Source organism: Equus przewalskii, chromosome 21 (assembly GCF_037783145.1).
Source record: "Equus przewalskii isolate Varuska chromosome 21, EquPr2, whole genome shotgun sequence".
Classification (NCBI taxonomy): Eukaryota; Metazoa; Chordata; class Mammalia; order Perissodactyla; family Equidae; genus Equus; species Equus przewalskii.
Genome location: NC_091851.1, coordinates 12,667,767 through 12,687,376, shown reverse-complemented (window position 1 = coordinate 12,687,376; position 19,610 = coordinate 12,667,767). Strand labels below are relative to the sequence as shown.

Here is a 19,610-nt window from a genome sequence, read left to right as displayed (position 1 = left end):
CCACAATTCATACTGACCTATGAAAGACATATAGTTTATAATAACTTAAACCACATCTTAAGTTTCCCCTCCTCTGGAGTCTAGAATGAAGACAGAACATCATCAGCATCATCAGGCAATATCCCTCCTAGAGACATTAGATGCTGGTTCTGGATCCCCAGCAATGTAATCCCCAGCACTTCAGTCTTGCTAACAGCATTTCTCACATCGTTGACGTTGTGGGCCTTACATAGATGGTGTAGGCTTGCTTCCATCTGTTTACCATCCACGGTCCTAGACTTCTTCCACTTCACTGTCACATTGCTAAGTTCAGGGTAGGGGAAGGCAGACTCCTCCTCCCTCTAGCACGACAATGTTATATTGATCAGGTCCTGACACAGAAGTTTTGATGACTTAATTTGGTATAATTCTTTTAAGATAGCCACTCTCATTTGACTCACATTTCCTTTTCTTACAGTCACTCTCTTTGGGAATGCAGGTTAGCTTCCCTTGGAGAGAGTTCTAAAGATGATATGAGTAAAAATATACAGTTGGACACATCAAACAATTTCTTGCTGCCTAAAATTCTTGGTCCAAGCTCAGTCTCTCCTGAATCTAGAATGGTAGCTCTAGGGGAGCAAAGATGCGCAAGGACACCAACTGACTGAAAAAACTGACTCACTAAGTAACCAGTTTGCTGAAAGCCAATTTGGCCGCCATTTGCATATATACATTGATCATTCAAGAAATGTCTAGGGCTCTTAACATGAGAAAACTATTTCTATTTTATCTGGTATCATCTGCGAATCACTACTAAATCCAATCAACTTAATTTACTTTATTTTTTTACAAAGTAGAAATAATATCACCACTGTCTTTTTTACTTCTAGTTTTCCACTGTGGTGTAATCTGTATATTATTTAAAAATAGAGAGTAAATAATTAAGTGAATATGTAATAAATAAATAAATAAATAAATAAATAACAAATCCTTTCAATGAGTGGTAAGGGAAAGTCAGTGTTCCAAAGTAAAGAAGCAATAGGATAATACAATAAATCACGCACACAAACAACATGTTAAATTCAATTCACTATCTACATATCTTCAGTAGATGACAGTGCACTTCCATTGAATGTAGATTTATTTGGTATTTTATAATTTGGATTCGTGAACTCTTCTCTATCATTCACCATTTTTTATGTGAATGTGATGTTATATTTGTCAGCATCGCTGTGGTAACAAGTGATCCCCATATCTCAGTGGCTTACAACCATAAACATTTATGCCTTGCTCACCTTTCATAGCAACTGTTTGGTGTTGCTCTGTGTGTCTTCTCAATCTGCGGCTAAGGCTGAAATCTTCTTTGGCCCATGCCATTCTCATGGAAGAGGAAAGAAAATAAAAACCAACCACGCAGTGGCTCCTAATGCTTCTGCTTAAACATCATGACAGTTTGCATTACACTGAATAAAGCAGATCGCATGACTTGATCCAACATCAAGGGGAAAGTATATTTAGCTTTGTAAGAAACTGTCAAACTATCTTCTAAAGTGGTTATCCTACTTTGCATTCTTATCACCACCAATGAATGAGAACTCCTGTTGCTCTAGAATCTTGCCAGTAATTGATATTGTCAGTTTTTTGGATTTTATCCTTTCAAACAAGTGTGTAGTGCTATCTCACTGCTATTTGTATTTACATTTTCCTGGTCATCATTTTTATAATCAATCTACCACATTCTACATAGCAATTGGTAATGAAAAGTAATTTTTGATGAATTCATAATTTGAAGGAATGGTCTTTCTGCAAGATAGTTTTTCAATAGGCCTTCAGAAAATGAGCTATTCAGCATGTGGCTGTTGACTGATTGAATTTTGGGAACATCTAAGCCCGTAGGCATCATATTTGTATTGTTTACTTTCACATCATCAGCATCTGACATATTTTAGGTGCTCAATAAATATCTCTTCTATGAATGAATGGATAAGCTTAAAGTCATCCCCCCTCATCTCAGAGACAAGCCCTTTGAGATTGGCAGTGGCTTTTGTTTTGTTTTTTTATCTTATTCTGCATTCTCAACTGAAATGTAGCATTACTTGTTACTTGTTTTCTCCAAGGAGACTATCAGACCCCCTTTCTGTAATTCTAGCTCAGTGATATTTTGGAAAAAAAATATTTTAAAAGTCAAAATACCAATTAATGTGCTGAGAGACCCAGGATGGCATAGAAATGCTTGGGAACATGGTACTGTTTCTTAGATTTTCTTCCTTTAATTCCCTCTCCCGCTTCTCGCAGCTCTTGATGGCAAGACTTAGAAAAATTGACAAGTACAAAAAAATTTACCTAATCCCTGCTCCTTTTTAGCACTCTTTAACTGATATTGCAGCAATAACTTACATTAATGTATAGACTTATTTCTGGAAGTCTATGTGAGAAATTAATGACTTTGGAGACGGGAACTTGGTGGCTAGAAGCAGAGGAGAGAGAGATCTTTAGTTTTCAGGTATAATTGTTGACATCTTTTCTGATTTTTTCAGTTTGCATAAAAAAACCAAATATCTCACATGCATTTTCATGTTTTTCTAGCTGTTCAAGCCTGAAAATACATACTTCTGTATAAAGTTTATTTTACCATTTTATCCACATGCATAACTGACCTGAATGTTTTTAAAGTGAATCATCAATTTGCCCAGTAAACTACTATCAAACTGGGTGAAGAAATCAATTAGAGCCAACCCTGATGGCCTAGTGGTTAATGATCAGCACACTCTGCTTCAGTGGCTGGGGTTCAGTTCCCAGGTGCAGAACCACGCTACCCATCTGTCAGTAGCCATGCTGTGGTGGTGGTTCACATAGAAGAACTAGAAGGACTTATAACTAGAATATACAACTATGTACTGGGGCTTTGGGGAGGAAAAAAAAATAGAAAGAGAAAGATTAGCAACAGATGTTAGCTCAGGGTGAAACTTTCCTAGCCAAAAAAAAAAAAAAAAAGTTTTGGTTATTAAAAAAGAGAGAAAAGAAAAGAAATCAACTATTTTTTAATTATTTATTTCAATAATTGCTCATTTTTAACTAAGAGTTTGAACCAGCTTGGCCTAATTTAACTGCATTTTCACACAAGTAAAGGTACTTTTTAAAAAACAAATAAACAATATCAACAACAAAAGAATTTATGAAGATTGGCTCTCTGGGAGAAAAACTATTTTGATTAATTCTTCTCTGCAAAAATTTGTTAATTTTTCATGATGAAATTGTTGTGGTTTCCACCAAGCCAGGCTGGTGCACTGGTCTTCATGAAGAATGCAGGGCACCTTTCTTGTCTTCTTGTCTTCCCCTTCCCAGTTCAGGATCAGAGGACAAGGCTCACTCTCCAAAGGTCAGTTTCTCAATTTAAAAATGAAAACAATAGTAACCGTTTCATTTATTTCTAAATGGGATAAAGCTGGACTCAAATATTGACCAATGAGAGAGGTAACACTTGGAGAGCTGAAATGCATTATTTAATTTTTACTGTGGCAAAACAAGCAATATGTGAGAAAAAGGGAATTTCCCTTCTATTGTTTACTGATGACTGAGTGCATGAACAGTATATTCAATCTGATGACTGTTAATACAGACAAATGTGAGTACCCCGAATCTAATAAACTCTGGGCAAATATTTAATCAATACATTGTGGTTTGACTAAAGGAAACTGTAAATCCTTTAGCCTAGGGCTCAGTGTAATCATGCTCACCACAGTTTCGAGAGCTGGCCTGCTATTTCAGGAGAATGATGATAGTGTTTCCCGAACCCATCAGTCTAACACTATATCCATCTATTTGACCATCCTACTAAAACCATATCAATCACTGGAAACTGTATTCCCAGACTGTGCTATTTAGTTTGCTACTTAAAATATCAGCATTTTCTATAATGTTAAACATCTCAACCTACTGGTTCCACTAAGAAATGTTTTGTTGTTAAACATTTGTTTATTCCAGGTGGAGGAACTAGATTGCATAACTCTAGAGGGCATTCTCGTTATTTTTTTCCTTTTAAGTTTAGAAAAAAAGATGTAGGTTAATGTAGTCTACTGTTTATTGTACCCAACATCCAGTTCCTTCTTGTCAAAGAATTATCAATCTCTGCTTATTGCCATGTGAATTGCAGTGACTCCTTAGCTCAACGACACCACTCTGCCTGTGTGACGTGCTTTCGCCAGTGGAATGTGAGCAGCGTGACACATGCCGTGTTTGAAGTCTGAAGAGCCATATTTGATTCAACCATCTCCATTTTTTCGTGCAATGAGAAGGGTATGTCCCAAAGAAAGACTACTTCTGTTCCTTGGCTTCTGGGATGAGGATGTATGTGGACCAGATTCACGGTCAGTGTGCAGCTGCCACAGCCCCAAAGTAAGGCAAACAAAAATAAACCCTTGTCAACCTTTGTAGCTATATGTTGCTGGGTTTCAGAAGCTGTTGGTCATTGTAGCACAATGTAGTAAATGCCGGCTTACACATTCAGCAAGGATTCTGAACACAATGAGAAAAAATCATCTGAGAAGCTTATGAGAGCTGAGATCTTTCTCAAGCCAAATTTTGTTTTCTTTTTATTACAAACATACAAGCCTTTTCCACCTCGTAGAATTTATTCCTTTAAAAACTAATATTTACAACACATAAATTTATTTGTATATATGCCTTGTCCGTACCATATACTATACCAGATCCTTATAAATGTCTTTTAAGTTTTCAAAGTAGTCTAATGAGAAGTTACTTTGGGTTCTCTGTTACAAAGAAGGAAATTGGAGCTCAGAGGTCAATATTACATGGGCCACAGAGACACAGTCAGGATTTCAACTTATACTGCAGCCCCCATTCATGCACTGTTTTATCACCTCTGTTGCTTAATCAGCCTTCAAATTAAATGATGTTTTTCGAAAAAAGCTGAAAGTATAGGATAAAGAGATGTGTGACTCAACAGAGACGACGTAGTTACTCAACCCAAGGCCCCCACATGCCTTCCCCAGAGCTCCATGTGAGGGAAAAATTGCTCCTTAACAGGTTTTCCCAGGTGCAGAATCCAGGTGGTGTATTACCTTTTCTCCATTTACCTTAGACATTGAAGCATTTCCATGGTCCAACGTAACCATGCACATTTCAAGGACATGATTTAAAAAACTGTCAACAAAAATTTTTAGCAGGTTGGAATTTCCTTTTATTAACATTTGCATTTCTATTACTTCTCATAACAGAAGTGATTCATGGGGGTTTTTTTGTAGATAAATTGGAAAATGAACAAAGGCGTTAAAAATAGAATAGAAACTATGCCACGATGCATTTCTCTGAGTGTAATGTATATTTCAATTAAAAATTTGCATACACTTAAAAATTACACCATAGAATTGGCCTAAGTTTTTAAATTGATAGATCCATTTATTACATCATTTATTCAATACTTATGTATCTGCTGTCTGTTAGACTAGCCTTTGGATATAGCAAATCCGACGGATAAGTATTTACCCTCACATCGCTTGCATTCTATATGAAAGACAAATAAGGAACTGGCTAAAAAAAAAGGGGCAATCAAAACTGTTAAATATCAGAATAGAGTCTATAAAGGAAATCATTAAGGTGAAGAGGGAGATGCTGACTTTGGTTGAAGTGGTCAGTGGAGAAGTAATAGCTAAGTTGACACTTAAAGGATGAGAATGAGTCAGCCATGCAAGGTACTGGGGAAACACCACTACAGTCAGAGAGAAGAGTGAGGAAAGGCCTAGAGCCAGGAAAGGGTGAAGTAGGCTGCAGGAAAAGAGAAGATGCCAGCTGGGCTGAAGTGTAATGAACAAGGATGAGCGTGGTCAGAGGTGGTGAAGAGATGGAGGTGAAGGTGGAATTTGTCTCAGGCAGAAACTTAAAGAGTTTAATTAGGAGTATGGATTATTTTTCAGGGCAAAGGAAAGCCATCAGAGTGACTTTCTGACTAATGCTTTAGCAAGTTCACTTCAGATGCTGTACGCAAAATCCTCTGAGAGAGAGTAGGAGTGGAAACTTCTACTTTACCAGTGTATGTTGTCAATGTGATCACACAGTTTCCATATACCTCGAAGTAATGACAAGAACTCTGTTTGCAAGGATTTAGCAAATAGAAAAGACAGAAAAGGGAAAGATTTCAATTAGGAAGTTCTTATAGGAATCCAGGTAACGGATAAGAGTAGCTTGGACCAGATGGAGAGAATTAAGCAGATTTGAGGTATGTCTTAGAAGTACAATCCGCAGAATTTGGTGATGGATTGGATATGGAGTATACTAAAGGAGCACTCAAGAATGGTTAGCAATTTTATGGCTGTAGTAACTATGAGGAAGATGTGAAAGTATTTTTCTCAGACAGAAAAGACCTGGTAAAAAATGCAATGGAAGAAGAGAGTTACAGCTTCCATTTTAGACACCGAAAGTGTCTGAGGAATGACCAACGAGAGATATCAATACTCAGTTGTAAAGTCCAAAAGGGAAGTATTGGCTTGAGACATAAATTTGAAGAACTGATCATTTAGATGAAGGATTAGCTCACTACAGTATGTGGGCCAAATCCTGCCGCTGTCTGGTTTTGTAGGGCTCCATAAGCTATGAAGGCTTTTTTCACGTTTAAATTGTTGGAAAAAATTCAAAACAAGAAGAATATTCTATGACACATGAAAATTATAGGGAACTCAAATTTTAGTGTCCATAAATAAAGCTTTATTGGAACCGAGCCACATTCATTCATTTACATATTATCTATGGCTACTTTCATGCTACAGCGGCAGGGTTGAGTAATTGTGACGAAGACCATATGGCCTGCAAAGCCAAAAACATTTACTGTCTGGCTATTTACAGAAAACGTTTGCCTACCACTAATCTAGATGATATTAAACCTATGGGATTGGATGGTAGAAATCCTAGACAGTTTTGCTTTGCTTTTGCATCCAGCGACCCAGATGTCCTGAAAGAATGTGGGAACCTGGAGAGAGGACCATCCATTCACTTGCCTGCTGTGAGTTCCCCTTGTGGACTCTCCAAGGAAGGAATAACTTCAGAAGAGAATGATAAATTAGAAGGGCCAGACAGGGTTCCTGCATTGTAAGCTCCAAATTAACTGTATAGTGAACAGATTTAGGAAGTTGAAAAAAAACACATGGGAAAAGGACCTTCTGTTTATTTTTTCTCTTTATTAATTTACCACAACCACCGTCAAGTGTCCCAGTTTCTGTCTGGGAAGAGAGGCTGGCAGAGCCAGTGATCAAAAAGCAGCTGGAAAACCCCAAGAAATTATGGAACCCTCATAAAAGAATCAAAGGACAATGTTTTTCAAACCACTTGAAAAACTGAAGAGTCTTTTCTGGTCATGTTATTGTGTTTTTCGTTATGTGTCAACAACTGTAACGAAGAGCATCGGCAGTTGTGGACTGGGGTGGAATGTTTTCAGTGAAATTCCAGCCTCCTAAATGCTAGGATTTACAGGATCTTTTAGGGAAGATGGTGCTTTAGCATGAAAATAATGCCCATCATGTATCTTAACTAAGAACCCAAGCAAGCAATTCTTTAGCAGAACTTCAAACAAATAAATGTTTATAATAGAGTGCAAGACATATTGCGTATAAAATATATTTACACTTGTCTTCTCCTTGAGCCACACAAATTGTCTGCATTGATAATGTAGTTTCTATTTATCTCAGAAGCAACGATAATAACCCTTTTTGAAAAAGTTTAGCTAATAGAAGAGAGAAAAGGGGAGGTTTCAGTTTTTTACCTCAGGATTGTGACTTAAGACTGAATGGCAAGGAAACCACTGAATCTTTAAAAAAAAACCTCTTTATTTCAATTTATTCACCAGGCTTTTGAGCATAGGTGGCATTTTATTAGTGTTTTGAAATATCGACTGTGACGCAAGGAAGGCCAGAAGATGCCACATCCATTCACATTTTATTCTAGAATTCTTACTGCTTCTAATTGTGGTGAACCAACCTTATTCTACCAGTCATGCCTGCTTACGATGACTTGTCAGTTTTTCCATTTCCTGGTCACTTAAGTTAAGTGTATCCATCTATTTATTTACCTCCAATATTGCCAAAAACTACAGTGAGGGAAAACATTATCTAAGCCATTATACGTTGAAATATTATTATTAAAAACATTAGCATTTGTGTATAAATAGTTCCAGGTGTAGAACTAAGTGCATATGTTAAGGTTTCTAGACTCTCTCTTCCAGAAAATATTATCATTAAATAGGCTCATAAAATTATTTTGTCATAATATGTATCACAATGTAATATAACCTGGTTATTGGTGTATACGGGCACACACGCACATGCATACACACACACACATACACATATCAGCCATTTGGTGAATTTCCTAAGGCAGTGGCTATTCAATAAATGTTGGAAGAAAGGAATACAGACACGCTCATACGTATATGGTAGCTTTGACCTTGACCAATTTAACCTTCCAGTGTTCATGACCATGTCTTATTCTATTTAGGTGGCACCAGCGTTGTTAGCAGAGCACCTTGCATATGCTAAGTACTCAATAAATGGTGGTTGAATGCAGGATAAAATCAATCCTGCCATTTTCTTTTCCAATCCTTAAGGGCATTGACTTTCAGCAAATACTAGGTTGTTTTAAGATGGAAGTAATACCATTTTGTAGTTTATAAAGTCCTCTTATACCCAGTTTCTCATTTAATCCTTAGTACAGCCTATGCAACTAAACATTTTTATTCACATTCTCAGATGAGAAAATTAAGCACAGACAAATTAATGACTTGCTCAGGGTCGTCAAACGTTAAGTCATCACATTGGGAATCAAACCAAATCTTGATCTTTGCACCATCAATTTTCCGTGTAGCGTTGACAAGTCAAAAAGCCTGTCTCCTTTACAGGTGGGGGTGCTCGAATGTGGAACCTCAGGCATTTAAGGGACAATTTGTCGCCAGTTTAGATCAGCATTTGTGGGATCTGCACCTACAAAACCACCTCCTTTTCTCTTTATAATCTTAAGGGCTGAGTATTTTCCTTGTGAGATTGCGCTGAAATGAGATAAGTCCCATACATTTTGTCCCAATATCTCAGGCTTAGATTCTTTGCTGAAGTCTTTCATGCTGTTGAACTCAAAGAACTTCCCACGTCCTAACATATTTCAAGTCACACCTTTACCCTCCCATCTTGTGCAGAGTTTGTCTGAAATTCCACCTTAGTCCACCAAAAGTTTCAATAAATGATTATTTGTATTGATAATTTCATACTCCCAGTCACTTATCCTCCTTTCTTCTATTTACTTATTTTTCCAATAGCTCCTTTTAAAAAATCTAGTTTTATTAGTAAGAAAGGATTATCTTTCCCTCTTGGTTTTGGTGTTTTATTTTGTTTCCTTTTTTTGGTATCAATGTTCAGGTCAGTTCTGTAAGGATTTAGACTAAAAGGCATACATATACAAAAATATAATGCCTATTCCCAAAGCTACAATTAAAAAAACACTTTTGGGGCCGGCCCCGTGGCCGAGTGGTTAAGTTTGCGTGCTCCGCTACGGCGGCCCAGGGTTTCACTGGTTCAGATCCTGGGCCAGGACATGGCATCATTCATCAGGCCACAGTGAGGCGGCGTCCCACATGTCACAACTAGGAGGACCCACAACTAAAATATACAACTATGTACTGGGGGGATTTAGGGACAAAAAGCAGAAAGAGAAAGAAAAAAAGAAGATTGGCAACAGTTGTTAGCTCAGGTGCCAATCTTTAAAAAAAAAAAAAACACTTTTGGAGAGGAAGAAGGTGGAGAAGATCTCAGTAAAGCGAAGAACACGTGTTTTGAGGGGTTTGAAGACCTAGATTTGAGGCCCAGCTCTAACACTTTCTAGCACTTTCTTTTGACCCGAACCAAATCAGCTACCCTGGCTCCCTCTTGGTTTCTTTATCCTAGACAATGGGAATGATGACTGTTCCTCTGAGTGGCTTTGAGGGTCTTGAGAGGATGGATATAAGCGCAATTTAAACTCTGGAACATTTGATAATTGCCAGGTAGCATTATTCACCCAAACATAAAAATAGGTCATTAAATATCATCAAAGAGAAAAGCAAATGTCCAGGGTTCATCTCTGTTCCCCTGTTGCTGGGGAAAGAGGCTCTTTGTCCCTTTAAGAGCTCTCAGACACATCTCCAATCACATCCTAAAAGGCTTCCTGGTTGTGTAGCTTAGGTGCATCCGGTAGCACAGCCATGTCCTGATCTTCCTGGCAGATGTCATAATTTACTGTCACCCTCATGCAGGAATGTGGCGCAAGGGCCCCCATGCTGGCTCTGTGATCCGTTGCCTGACAAGTCCTGGGTGTCAACCTTAGGCTGGCCCAGCGGAGGTGGAACGCCATTTACCTGATAGCGTCTGTGATAAAGTGGGCAATTAGATGCACTTGGAAAATCCTGGCTGGAAGCTGGCTGGCATTTAAGAAACATTACAGCCAGGTCAGGCTTCATAAAAGTTAATGGGGAAAAATAAGTCTTTCGGGATCTACCTTGGTCTCTAAGGAAGCCAGGAACCCAGGACTCCATAGCTTTATCTCTTTTTGTGTCTCCCCGACCTTCTCACTCTATTTCCCCTGGACAGGGTGATATATTCTCATTGGAGATGGGAGGAAAGGGGAGAGAATTGAGTTAAGGTTTCAAGTTTTTGATCTCAGAGCCATGTTATTTCTTTAGTCCTCAATCTCCTCTCTCTCTCTCTCTCACACACACACATGTACACACACACACAATTTCAGTGCCAGGATTTAATTTGGCACATTAGCATACATTTTGTCTCTCCCTGGAGTTTCTTGAGTTTGGTGCCAGCTCGAGAGCGTGATTTGTTTGACATGTATTCGTCGGCCCCTCTTCCTTTCCTCCTAACTGGATAGCTTCAGCTTGTCAATGATTAATGAGTCTGGAAGGTGAGCGACAGTTATCTTAAGGGCTCTCAAATGTTTGTTTCGAGAGACTGGCCAAAATCTCCCACACTGCATGAACTGCAGTTAAGATTTCCTGTTGATAAGAGCACGTGGAAAATAACCGCTCGCCCCCCAAGCTGCCATGAGCAAAGCTGTTTGTCAGCCAACAATGTGCATGTTCTCTCCTATGCATTTGCTGTTTCCCTTCAGGCCGATAAACACTTTACCTATGAGAAGTAGGAAGGACACAGTGAGGCTGGTCCAACACGGGGCCTCACTTGGATGTGGAGACTTTCTGAAATTGAAAAGTCAGGACTGAGCTGGAAAATGTGCTTACAGACAGTGGAACAGGAAAACGATTCCCCCCCAAGGCTAGTTCCTCCTCCTCTGCTGGGTGGAAAAGGTGGGAGGAAGGGACAGGGTGTTCTCTGTGTGATTGGAATTCCCCTCTAGAGTCACAGGGGATGAGCAAGCCTTGGGTTTTCATTTTTTATATTTTATTTTGCACCTAGAATAATATACTTGCAGAGAAGAGACAGAGGTGCCCACATGAGGTTTTTTCCTCTCTAAATAATGATGAGTTCTACGCTAAGCAGAGGGCTCCTAAGGAATGCTGGTGGCTAGATGGTGGGGACTATTTGGGTTTTGGCTTAATTATAAGGAGGGCAGAGGGACATCCAGGGGCCAGAGGATGTGCCTTAATGCCAGCCACTTCACTGGGGAAGAAGAATGATTGGGTCTGCTCCCCCCAAGTCTTCAGAGGACATCTGGGATTTGGGCCAAGACAGTCACGGTCTCTTTATTGAATAAACAGGCTTGTTTTAGTTGTTGGAGCTTAGGGAGGGGGAGCTAGAGAAGAAAGCACATGCTTTCAGACTCCAGCAGACTTCCAGAGACTGAGATAGGGAGATGATGGAGTGCTCTTCACCCATAGGTGCGTTGGTCTCTCGTGTCATCCTGTGGTGGTGCTAATATGGACCCAAGTTATAGTTTCCTTGTGATGCCACTTCGCTGGCTTGAAGCCCGCCCCACTCATCATCTCATCATCTTTGGAGAGTACACGCAAATGAGCTGTTGGTAAAACCGTGTTAAGGGAAGCAACATGTGTATACATGTATATAAAGAAACAAAAACAAGAAAATAAACAAATTTGTGATACATCAGGTGGTACTTAGTGCTGTGGGAAAAAATTAAGTGGCTTCAGCCAATCACTGAGTGTTGAGGGGAAGAGGGCTGGTGCAGAGGGGCACTGCTGTTCCAGAAAGGATCATCAGGAAAGGCCTCTCTGAGACTGAGACATTTGAACAAATTCTGGGCGAATTTAATTTTTCTAGACCATGTTGAAGTGGGATGAGGGACACAAAGACATCACTTTCCTGGTTCCATGTCCATCCCAATTCAAGGATGGACATAGAGACTTGTGAAGACTCACCATGACTTACCCAATAAAGTGCTGTTCATCTTTGGTCCCTGTGGGAAGGAGACAGCATTTCAGGGCATGCAACCCTTCACGTGCTTAATCCTTCTGGTATCAGAGCTCTAACAAGCACCTGTTGGGCCTGGGACCTAGAGAGCTAGAGTCTCACATCTGCACTGCCATAAGGAAATCACATGACCTTGGCAAAGTCATTTATTTTCTCTGGGCTGGATTTTTCCCATTTCTTAAGTGGGGAGTTGAATTACATGCACTCTAGTGAAACTACTGAGTCTGACAGTCCATGGTTTTATGAGATTGTATGGCTGACGCTGTGTTGGGCTTTGCAGGAGAAAGAAAAGAAAAAATAAAAATGGTAATAATCTTGCCCTCCCCAGAGTCACTTATAATCTTCTTGAATTCTTCATAAGATGAAAGAGAGAGAAAGAATAATGCAAAGTGGTAGAAAACGATGCACCCTACAGGAACCTGAGCAATATCTTTTCTCTGGCCCACCAAGTCCTCTTATCCCCTGCCCAAATCCAGAAGCAACTAGTTTGCTTTTCATGAGCTATCGTAAATCAATAGGGCTTTGATCCTTTGGGCAACCACCAGGTCCCAGTTTCAAAGGATGATGTAAGACTGGCATCAAAGTCGCTACACTGTCTCCAGTTCAGTCTCTGGAGTTTCCCTGAGTCCTAGGAGCACTGCTGATGGTAATTTCGGATGAGGAGACACCCATAGTGAGCTTCCATTCATTCTCTTCTCAACCAGGGTCTCACTGGAATGTCCTTGTGGTCAAGAAAAAACAAGGCCAATCTTGGCTCTCATGCACAGACAACAAAATCAAACTTTGATGTTTGTAGAGAAAGGCAAGGCTGCCATCTCGTAACCTTCCTAGAGTGATAGAACTCTTGACAAGCATGATGACTATGCAGATGAGAAGAGCATCGCAAGCTCAATAAAGGTTCATAGGGTGTGTGAGCAGAGGAGAGGGCTGGCTGGCAAGGCAGAATGAGGCCAGGAATGAGAAAGAGTGTCTAAGCTAGAAAGAGGCCAGCATCCAGAGGAAGTGCTGGTAGCCAAAGCCGCCCGCTTGGGTCTGGTGCAGCATACACCCTCAATTCTGACGTCAGTGCTCTCAAGGTTAGAGCACACAGAAGGGCAGGAACTGCACCGAAAACGCCTTGTACGAAACAGGGAGGGAGAGGAAGCTGCGCTGTAGCAGCCAGGGCGGGGCATTGGATCTTCCTGCATGGCTCTTTTCAGACATGGTGAGGACAAGAGAATGGGGAAATACAATTTTACAAGGAAAAATTATTAAAAGAGACAAAACATCAACATCACGTGCACACACAAACACTGACATACACACACAAACACACATACAACAGAATATGGACTGCAAGGAATAAGTGATTTTGTTTTCATCCTGTTGCCAAAGGGGGCTGGTTCTCCCCAGCTGTTGATTTCTCACTCTCTTTTTGCTGTTTCTCATTTGATTATCCTGAAAATGTTTGTAAACTGTTAACCACTCTTGACAATTTTGTATAATGGAAGCTTACAAATGGGAATTTTGGAGCTGGGCATCCTGAGATGAAACCTCAGGTTCCACCACTTCCTAACTTTGGTCTGGGAACTTTATCTCCCCATTCCTTAATTTTGTTACCTATAAATTAGAAATGATAATAAATCTACTTCATAAAATTGTTATGAAGATTGTATAAAATAATACATGTGAAGCACATAGAAAATCAACGTCTTAATTATTATAAGTTTTTTCAACTCAAATAAAATGTATCAGTTTCTGGAGATCCAATAACAGGCAAGAAAAATGGATGGAGGTTGTGAGCGGTTTATAAAGGTATACATGAAGCCATTCCTTATCTACAAATTAGTTAAGGAGAAAGCCATAAATGCGTAAAAAATTTAAATAACAGGAATATTCAAGGCAAAATAGATAATAAATACAATCAGATAGAGATATTGAGTAAATGGAGGATTAATAAGTGGATCCTTCTTCCAGAATGTATAAAAAGAAAACAAAATTTACTGAAAATAAATTTTCAGTTTGACCACATTCTTTGATTTAGACAGCACTTCAGATGTTATTTAGTTCAATCTTTTACTTATTTAAGGAATTTTTTTATCAACCAGTGATTGATTATTTCATGTGACTCATAGTTCATTCACTCCTGCAGCAATCTAGTCCATTTCTGAACAGCTATAAGAGGAAAGATGAGCAGAAAGCTACCTAGAGAAATATTTTAAGGCAAAGAGGACAAAGGATTGATACTGTTAACTTATGAAGAGCTTAACTGAGTGCTTCTATTTCTATTAATAGCAGATTAGGTTATTCATATCAATCTTTCTGCTGAAAACAATAAAAAAATTCTGGATAAAATATTTTAAAATAATTCTTATAAAGTGTCAAAGAACTGGTAAAATAGTAAAGATTTATCAGGTCAAAATTGTAGGGAAAAATGCAATCCAAGAGATAGGCGAAAAAAACATTTGATTTTGCCTTGTCGGCAATTACCAAAACTTTATATACATGAACCTGGATTTTGAGAACTTTAGCCTTGCAGGAAAAGAGAGGAAAGAAAGCAAACTCAGAGACTTTTCAGGCTGTGGAATCATCAACTTCAGTTAGGAACCCAAGGAGTGTATCAGAAAAGGGTAAAGCAAAAATAAGGTGGACTTGCATGGAGTTTCAAACCAATTTGCAGTTCCTGGGTGCCTCCTTATGGAAAAAAAAAAAAAAAAGCCACAAGTGATTACATTAATTGAAGTAGTACTGGTCTTGGTAATAACAATAAGCAAACAGAAGAAGTAATACAAATCCTTACTAGAGAAAGATATTATCATAGGCCTCAAAATCCTTCTGCAAAAATAAATTTTAAGTAAAATGAGAAACATACAGTCAAAGATTTCTAAGAATCCAAGGAAAAGGGAGTCAGGTGGAAGAACAAGCAGAAAATTAAACATGAAAAAAAAAAAGAAAGAAAGAAAGGAAAGAAATGCCAAAAATGCCAGATATTGTAATTATTAGACATAGATTATAAAACCACTATGTTTGCTAGATTTAAGGAAATAAAAGCCAAGTTTGAAAACATCTTCAAGGAACAGAAAAGTTTAAGTCGTGGTCTAACATATTTTAAAAAGTAACAATTCTAGAATTTAAAAATACGATAAGGTAAAATTTAAAGCATGGGTTTGAATGTAGATTAGATGTAATCTAAGAAAGAAGCAGAACTAGAAGAAACCTCAGAAGAAACTGTCCAGGACGTAGCATGGAGAGACAGCAGATGAAATACCGAAGGGAGGTCCAGAGGCAAGAAATACAGATGGAGCAGGTCTAATATACCTTTAATTGGAGTCCTGAAAGTTGAGAATGAGAGTATGATAGAGAGATAATATCTGAATGTATAATAATCGAGAATTTTCCAGAACTGATGAAAGTCAAAATTTAGAGATTTGAGAAGCCTAACAAATTTCTAGAAAGGTAAATAAAAAAGGCATTTACACTTAATCATGCTACAGTGAAACTGCAGAACTCTGAAGAAAAAGAAAAATTTTGAAAACAAACAATAGGAAAAGAGATTACCTTTAAAGAAAGGACGGACAGCTGATTTCATAATAATAACAAGAGCCAGTAGCAATGGAACAATGTCTTTAATGTGCTTCAGAAGGTAACTATTAACCTGAAAATCTATACCCACTAAAAAATACCTTCCATACAAAGAAGAAATTAAGATTATTTTCAGAAAAACAAAACTGAGAACATTTACCACCAGCAAACCTACATTAAAGGAAACACTAAAGAATGTTCTTGAGGCAAAAGCAATTTGAACCCATAGAGAAGACCTAAAGTGTACAAGCAAATGATGAGCAGAGAACAGAGTGAATATGTGGGTAAATCTAAGAAAATATACAAAATGACAATAATTAGACATAATAATAAGGTATTAAAGATTAAAATGGAATTAAAATACAAAGATTAACTTAGAATAGGATAAATGAGAGTTAAAATATTTTAAGAACATTGTATTTTCTAAGAGGTGTTAGAAGTATTGATAATTTAACACTTTGATGTGTATTCATATTTTAATTTCTAGGGTATCATTTCCAAATTAGTGTAAGGAAAAATTACAATAAACTGAAAAATTGCAAATAGGGAGGAAATGAAGCAGAATAGGTAGGAAAGAAAGAAAAGAAAAAATAAGATGGTGTATTTTAAACATGAGTATATTAGTAATTATGTAAATGTAAATAGATTGATGAAATAGTTAAAAGTAAAGAATATTAGCTTGGATTAAAGAAAATTCCAAGGAAATCTGGTGCATAGCATAATTCCTAGAGGAGGGTCATTCACATCATGATTTATGAGGCTGGTGGCCCCTAAAGTAGTACAGTGCACATCCTATGTGGTCCTGCATCCAACTATAGAAGAGATGGAAGTAAAAGAATGGAAAAATGCATATTATGTGACTGAGAAACAAAGGACAGCTATTGTAGTATTAAACACAATAGAGGGGGTGGCCTCATGGCCAAGTAGTTAAGTTCATGCGCTCTGCTTCAGCAGCCCAGGGTTTTGCCAGTTCGGAACCTGGGTGTAGACCTAGCACCACTCATCAAGCCATGCTGTGGCAGCATCCCACATAAAACAGAGGAAGATTGGCACAGATGTTAGCTTAGTGACCATCTGCCTTAAGCAAAATGAGGAAGATTGGCAACAGATGTTAGCTCAGGGCTAACAAAAAAAAAAAGTGTATGTATATATATACTGATAGATATATCAGAAATTGATAGAACCACAAGACAGACAATATGAGAGCTGAAAGAAGATACAGATAAAACCACAGTCATATAGGAGACTTTAACACACCTCTCAGGAACTGGAGAACAAGCCACCCAAAAATAACTGCTCGGGATTTTATCATCTCTCTCTCAATAATTGATAGAACTGCAGGCAAAAAAAAAAATCATTAAAGAAAAGAATAGAGGCTGAAAATTAATGAACAAAGCATTCATTACAAGGAGTTAATAAACTTTCATAAAATAGAAGAAAGTAATAAAAATGATAAGAACAGGATAGAGGAGATCAACATTGCTGAAATTGGTTCTTTGAAAAGACAAATAAAACTTTAAAACATCTGGCAAATTAATGAAAAAACTAAAAGAGAAAAAAGGAGAGAAGGCATAAATTGCCAACATCATGAAAGAATAAGGAGGCATCACACATAATCTGGAAATATTGTTAAGAATATATTATGAACACTCTTGTCAATGAAATGGAAATTTTAGGTAAAATTTTAAGAATCTTAGAAAAATGTGATTTATAAATAAAATCTCTCAAGAAGAAATACAAAACTTGACTCATCTCACAACTTTTATATACTCTTAATGGGAACCTAGAATTGTTTAAACTCTAGAAGCAATTGTGAAAGCGCTTAACAATGTTCATACACTTTTACCCAGTAGACTCAATTCTTGGAAAATTTCCTAAGAAATTGGGCCTAAATGCACAACTTTGTGGCACATATTCCACAGAATTATTTATACAAAAAGAAAAAATTGAACCAAATCTAATGTGAAACTATTGTTGAATATCTAAAGAGATATAGTCAAGTGAGCCCAAAATACTTGTTTTTTCCAATCTTCTCATTGGAAATATGGGAGATCTCTTCATGTTTCACTTGTATTTTATTTTGGTGTATACTATGAATGTCCAGCAACAGAGGCATGAGTTCCATAAATCATGGTATCATAGCACAAAATACAATGAAGTTTTTAGAAATAATCGTGTTAAGGTAAATATATTGAAATGGGAAAGTGTTTTACAATGCTTTGTTGTATGTAAACAAAAAAGAAAGAGAGCTTATAAAACAGTATATACATTGTGCTACCATTTGGAAAAATACATTTTCTGTGTCTATATGGAGAGAGACATAGTTCTATAAATGCAGAATGGAATCTGAGCAGACAAAAAAAAAATGGATATTTCTGGATGGCAGGATCATAGGTAATTTTTGCTTTTTCCTTGGGCTAAAGCAAATCACAAGGTCAGTCTAGATTCAAGGACCAGGGAAGTAGATTCCGTCGTCCGATGGGAGGAAATGTGGGTCAAGAAGGTAATAGAGAATGAGGCCTCTTTTCTAATTCTCAGGAACAAACTTCGGCAGGCTGCAGCATTGCTCTTGGAAGCCATTCAAGGGAGTTTAGACACTGAAACAACAAATGGTTTCCACCGTGAGTCTGTCTCATCATTCAGAGATTTCACACCTTAAACCCTGAGATCTGGCTTCTAATGAGATTCTAAGACCAACATGTTGACAGCTAGTTTTTAAAATTATTAAAATTGCCTGAATCCCTCGACAAGATAATTTTTAATAAAAAGTTGTAGTCGCCAATCCTTCACTACTTAGGAGTTAGTGCCTATCAACTCATTGGTTCAGTACAATGAACACAATTTAAATTCCATTTCTTCAAATTAGTATAATTTATGTCATGCCATTCTGTTACACTTTCTAAGCTCCTAATCCATATTGCTTTATCAACTGATTTTTAAAAGGAAATTCTAAATGAAATGTGTTGTTGATCATGCAGCCTTAAATCCAGACATATGACAAGTTCTTGACATGTGGTAATGACTCAGTGAATGTGAGATAATACTGCTAAATAACTTTAAACCAAGCTCTGACATTCACTAAAATTTTCTGTCTAAAGATAGGATATAGAAGAAAGAAGAAGAGGTTTGAGTCCCTGAATCTGCAGTGAAAGAATTAGATGCCAAATTTTGAAATTAGAGATATGGTATTTGTTGTCTTTTATCCATTTGATATTGATGATTTGGGGCCTTGGAAAGCCTTAGGAAGCAGGCAATTGTTTGGGGGAGACTTACCCTTGTGTATAAGTTCTCTTGATTGTATGAGAGGAAAATTCAGGACCAATAGGGAAAAAAGGACAAGAACAGTACAAGCTGACAAGGCAGAGTGTTCCTGGAAATCAGGTCAGGGTTCAGAGAGAAACCCAGCTTTATAGGATGCAGAGTTAGTAAGAGCAAAACCAAGAATTATCTGTTGTAATGCTTAAGACAGAGCTTCCTATTTCAGTGGGAAGAATTATTGCCACTCTGGGGACTCATGAACACGAGTCCATCTGTGATCAATGCAACTCAGTTCCAAGTTCCACTGGATTGGGGGCTGATCCTGCTGGTATACCTTATTTATTAGTTCTGCAGTGGTTGTTTTTTAAGCCATAATGTTTTAAAAATTGT

General features: G+C 37.8%; 1 long non-coding RNA gene across 4 annotated transcripts in view; it reads left to right on the top strand.

Moving 5' to 3' along the window:
* The window catches only part of LOC103553847 (uncharacterized), a 54,644-nt gene that overhangs the window by 21,887 nt on the left and 13,147 nt on the right, over positions 1-19,610 (top strand). For all 4 annotated transcript variants that reach the window (XR_011530968.1, XR_545562.2, XR_011530970.1 and 1 more), the window contains one exon: positions 4,133-4,275. This is a non-coding gene — a long non-coding RNA (uncharacterized lncRNA). The remainder of the gene's footprint in view (positions 1-4,132; positions 4,276-19,610) is intronic.